This window comes from Ranitomeya imitator, chromosome 9 (genome assembly GCF_032444005.1).
Source record: "Ranitomeya imitator isolate aRanImi1 chromosome 9, aRanImi1.pri, whole genome shotgun sequence".
NCBI classification, from domain to species: domain Eukaryota; kingdom Metazoa; phylum Chordata; class Amphibia; order Anura; family Dendrobatidae; genus Ranitomeya; species Ranitomeya imitator.
Genome location: NC_091290.1, coordinates 27,281,841 through 27,287,757, shown reverse-complemented (window position 1 = coordinate 27,287,757; position 5,917 = coordinate 27,281,841).

The window sequence follows — 5,917 nt, the reverse complement described above, 5'->3', positions numbered from 1 at the left end:
CTGCTTTCCTCTTACAGAAATGTACAAGTCAAAATTTGTGAGCATCAACTTAATACTCTGCAAAGAGGTTAAAAAATACACATATCATCTATTTTTTTCCTTATAGGTTGTTATGATTGTGTTTTTTTTTTCTTTTTACTTCTTTTTCTTTTGGTAAGCTGAGCCAATGTAAGACTGGGTCTAACTTTGAAAATGGTGCTCTGTGTTCAAACAGATAATCTGAAGTGTAGGGGTGTACAATGTTCAAATCCCATAAGTGATAGTATTCATTTTCACTACTTGAACATTTATAAAGTATTGTACAAACATTTCCATTGATACTGTATAAAGAAAATGTAACCTAATTAGCAAAGCAAAAAAAAAAATGTTTATTAATGATAATCATTAACACTAGAAGTCCTAGAAATTTCGAGCTCCAAAGGTTCCAAAGGTAGAAATGTTAAATGAGCCCTCTCTGGGACTTCTAGTGTTAAGGGCAGTCAGACGGCCGTATAAATCTGATCAAGATAGGAACGCAGTGCGGTGGCTGGCGGATTTCTCGACCTGAGAGTAAAAGCTGCATGTATTTCTATGCAGCCACCACGCCTAGGTCTGGAGAGCCGCCAGCGCATGCACTGCGTTCCCGTTCTCAATCTGATTTATACGGCCGTCTGACTCTGCCCTAAAATGTTCTCGTTACAGTTCTACCACTTACCCTGAACTATATATTCCATTGCAACAAGATCAACCCTATTTATCACTTGATTTTCCACTCCTCCTTTCTCCCAGTAAAATCATTAAACCAGTGAACAATCTTCGACAGTTGAACGACTAGTGTTTTTGGGACATATCGTTCAGTCCCCCAACCCATTCAAATTACACAATTATCTTGAAGGATCATTAATTAACGTTGGCATCTAATGGATTATCGATTCTAGTAAATGCAGCATTAGACTGGATATTCGAACTATGCTCTGTTGACCTAAAAATAGTTTGGCTGAAAGCTGTCTCGCCCAACTCTCCCATACAGAGTAATGCTCTCTATGCCAAGCGCTTCTGTGTTCTCTATGAGAAAGCAGATGCCAGACATTAATGGCGGTGGCTTATGTCATGAGAGCAAAAGCATCAGCAGTCTGAAATTGGACATTCCGGACCCTCATCTCTCACGACATCACCTGATAGGGACCTCATTCACATTAGTCTGTCGATATTTATGGTTTCAGCCAGTGTTATTCTAAGTTGTATGGGGGCCTCAAGTTGACATCACTTGTTAGTTGACTTTGTGGCACAAATTTGTGCCAAAACTTTGGTACATGGTGCAAAGCACATCCCGTTTTTTTTTTTTGTTTGTTTCGTTTTGTTTTGTTTTTTTAGCAAAGGCTTCTGTGGACAAAGCACAGCAAATATTGAAAACTTATAATACAATGTTTGGCGAGAAGTCAGCAACACTGTTCTATTAGATTCATACATGGGGAAAAGACCACTTTCAGAAAATATCTGTGATGCTAGTCACTGAGGTTTGGGTACTCAAAAGGTCCGGGGTCAGATACCAAGGTGGCTCATCATATACGAAGGGATAAGTCAAAGGCGTAGTCAGATCAAAGTCCGAGGTCACAATTCCGGAACATTCAAGACAAAAGGGCAAGGCAAGCTGACACTTAAGTTGTACATTTTTATGTGATTCAGCAAATTGATATGCAGATATGGTCTGAGATTTTGACCTATGTAAAGGTCCTTTTCAAGGACATACAGTACAGACCAAAAGTTTGTACACACCTTCTCATTTAAAGATTTTTCTGTATTTTCATTACTATGAAAATTGTGCATTCACACTGAAGGCATAAAAAATATGAATTAACACATGTGGAATTATATACTTAACAAAAAGTGTGAAACAACTGAATTATGTCTTATTCTAGGTTCTTCAAAGTAGCCACCTTTTGCTTTGATGACTGCTTTGCACACTCTTGGCATTCTCTTGATGAGCTTCAAGAGGTAGTTACCGGGAATGGTCTTCCAACAATCTTGAAGGAGTTCCCAGAGATGCTTAGCACTTGTTGGCCCTTTTGCCTTTACTCTGCGGTCCAGCTCTCCCCAAACCATCTCGATTGGGTTCAGGTCTGGTGACAGTGGAGGCCAGGTCATCTGGCGTAGCACCCCATCACTCTCCTTGGTCAAATAGACCTTACACAGCCTGGAGGTGTGTTTGGGGTCATTGTCCTGTTGAAAAATAAATGATGGTCCAACTAAACGCATTCCGGATGGAATAGCATGCCGCTGCAAGATGCTGTGGTAGTCATGCTGGTTCAGTATGCCTTCAGTTTTGAATAAATCCCCAACAGTGTCACCAGCAAAGCCCCCCCACACCATCACATCTCCTCCTCCATGCTTCACGGTGGGAACCAGGCATGTAGAGTCCATCCGTTCACCTTTTCTGCATCGCACAAAGACACAGTGGTTGGAACCAAAGATCTCAAATTTGGACTCATCAGACCAAAGCACAGATTTCTTCTAGTCTAATGTCCATTCCTTGTGTTCTTTAGCCCAAACAAGTCTCTTCTGCTTGTTGCCTGTCCTTAGCAGTGGTTTCCTAGCAGCTATTTTACCATGAAGGCCTGCTGCACAAAGTCTCCTCTTAACAGTTGTTGTAGAGATGTGTCTGCTGCTAGAACTCTGTGTGGCATTGACCTGGTCTCCAATCTGAGCTGCTGTTAACCTGCGATTTCTGAGGCTGGTGACTCGGATAAACTTATCCTCAGAAGCAGAGGTGACTCTTGGTCTTCCTTTCCTGGGGCGGTCCTCGTGTGAGCCAGTTTCTTTGTAGCGCTTGATGGTTTTTGCCACTGCATTTGGGGACACTTTCAAAGTTTTCCCAATTTTTCGGACTGACTGACCTTCATTTCTTAAAGTAATGATGGCCACTCGTTTTTCTTTACTTAGCTGCTTTTTTCTTCCATAATACAAATTCTAACAGTCTATTCAGTATGGAATATCAGCTGTGTATCCACCAGACTTCTGTACAACACAACTGATGGTCCCAACCCCATTTATAAGGCAAGAAATCCCACTTATTAAACCTGACAGGGCACACCTGTGAAGTGAAAACCATTCCCGGTGACTACCTCTTGAAGCTCATCAAGAGAATGCCAAGAGTGTGCAAAGCAGTCATCAAAGCAAAAGGTGGCTACATTGAAGAATTTAGAATATAAGACATAATTTCAGTTGTTTCACACTATTTTGTTAAGTATATAATTCCACATGTGTTAATTCATAGTTTTGATGCCTTCTGTGTGAATGTACAATTTTCATAGTCATGAAAATTCAGAAAAATCTTTAAATGAGAAGGTGTGTCTAAACTATTGGTCTGTACTGTATGAATGGCAGCAAGATAGCGAAATGGTAATGGAGGTAGTGACACGTGGCATAGCACTGTTTTTTTGCACTACTGTTCCTTCGGCTGGCTACCAGTCACATGTCCCTGAAAAAGCCCTTTGCATTATTCAAAATGTTGGATAATATCTGCGTATCATTTCATATAAAATACAAGTTTACAACTTAAAGGGAACCTGTCACCCACCCAGGGCGTTTTTCAGTAAAAGAGCCACCTTCAGCAGCACTAAGGCTGCATTCTGTGAAGGTGGCTGTTATGTTTCTTATCCCTATGAAGGCAGAAATATAGACTTTTATAAATTGCCCGCCATACCGCTATTGTGTCTCGGAGGTATGTTTTCTGTCCCCGGTGTCACCCACCTCAGAGCTGTCAATCATCTCCCTCTTGGGTCTGTGCGCCGCCTCCTGTGTTCCTGTTGCACCTGCGCTTTGCCAACATTTCTCGGGCATGCGCCGTGCGCGCTGCCTGGGAACTTACATCAGGTGATGATGTAAAGCCCGCGCCTGCGTTGAGCAGAGGCCACAGATCCCACCCCGCAGTGTGTTATGATGTATTCACACTGCGGGGCTGGGAATCTGGCGCCTATATATCAATCTATCCATGAATCTTTCCTTCTCTCTATCTATGCAGAGATAGATGCTCACTGCGCAAGCGCTAGATTCCCATTTCTCCTCACAGGTCACCCATTCAAATCTATGGGTGCGTGAAAAAAAATTGGATACCATATGGAGACACATTATAACATCAGAAATTTATGGATAAATTGCAATTCTGTAGCAAAGGAAATGAAATGGTTAATAGCTGATGCTGTAATTAAAACGATTGTGGGGCTCATTTATAAACGTATACTTTTTTTTTGCAGCACGTATTGTCGATTTTTTGCATCCTAGGCAAGTGATGCTGATAAAACCTATCCAGCTGAAAATGAAATCCCAATTCAGAGACTTTGCTTTGGTGCGTATAAATAAATCCTCTTTCCCACGTCAATCAGAATAATAAAAAAGTAATATAGACCTCAAAAGAATGTATAAAAATTGACATTTTATTTGCACCATGTCTTACTTTTTGCATATTTCAAAGCTGTGAAGAATAGATTTACCGTACCCAGGATTAAATAACTTGTTAATCCTGTTCAAAGCTGCTGTTTTGTTTTTTTTCCATCTTTTTTTTTTTGTCTTGTTATATTCATTGATATTTTATACCTAATTCTTCACAATCTCGCAGGTGGCTCCTAAATTTTGAGCATGGAAAAAAAAAGCTTTATTTTGTCTTTAACTTTTTTTTTGCATCTATTTAGCGTAAACATGTTGCAATATTTGTGCAAAGAAATTCAGATGTAAATAAAATTATTCCAAAAACTAGGAAAAAAAAGTGCAAATTGCAAAAATGGATCGGCCCAAAATGTTGCAAAGTCAAATATATTTTTAAATGCTGTTTAAGAGTGGCCAGAAGATTCCCGTTTTCATGTAAGGTAGCAGTCAGTGGTAACTGGATACAATAACAGTTCTAAGGACCCCGTAAAAGTTACCTTTGTTTCTCTCTCTCTCGTTTACTCAATTAATTCCACAAAACTTTACAGAAGTTGTAATCGCTGAGGCTCACAATATAAATTGCCTATCAGTATGTCTTTGGAATGTGGAAGGAAACCCACGCAAACACAGGGAGAACATACAAACTCCTTGCAGATTTTGCACTTGGTGGAAATTGAACCTGGGACACCAGCGCTGCAAAGCAACAGCGCTGTCCATTGTGCTGCCCATATATTATGCAGGTTATTTTAATTGTAGGGTAGTATGTATGAGGGAACAACACTATTTCTAGTCATTGTTTGATTTTTCATTTTTCTCCCTCCATGAGCTCTTTATTTTAATTTGCAATCGCCTCTGAGTTGGTGGCAGCAAAGAAGCCTCTAAGATGTCTCTCCTAGACATCACTGCACACAGGGATGAATTCCTGCTCTTCATTCCTTAGTTAGCACACAGATGGAAGCCACAGCATGGGGAGAAAATTATACATCAATACTGAGTGATACAGATGTGAACCCAGCTCTAAGATGAGGTAAAAGACTTGGAAGAAATCTCATCAAGTTCTTTCTGTGTCTCTGCTTGTTTTTTTAAGGTGAGGTAAAAGACTTGGTAGAAAGCTCAGCATGATCCTTCTGTGTCTCTGCTTGTTTTTTTAAGATGAGGTAAAAGACTTGGTAAAAAGCTCAGCATGATCTTTCTGTGTCTCTGCTTGTTTTTTTTAACTCTGCTCCTCACTCCTCCTCCACCATCTCTTTGCATAAAGAGTATTATGATGTGTAACCTGATACTTCAATTTGCTCTCAATTCCGTCTTCTCTTGAGAAAGACAGACTTGAGCTGTTATTTTACAGAGTGGATTTCTCAATTCAGGAGAGAGAGAGAAGGTGAAGAAGTGTCTCATAATCTGAGAAAAAACATACATATTTCTCTAATAAGATATATAACATTTCTTATATTCGCCTGTACTAATTTATGTAAATTTCATTGAAAGTAAAGGTCCTAATAAATTAATGCTTTAATAA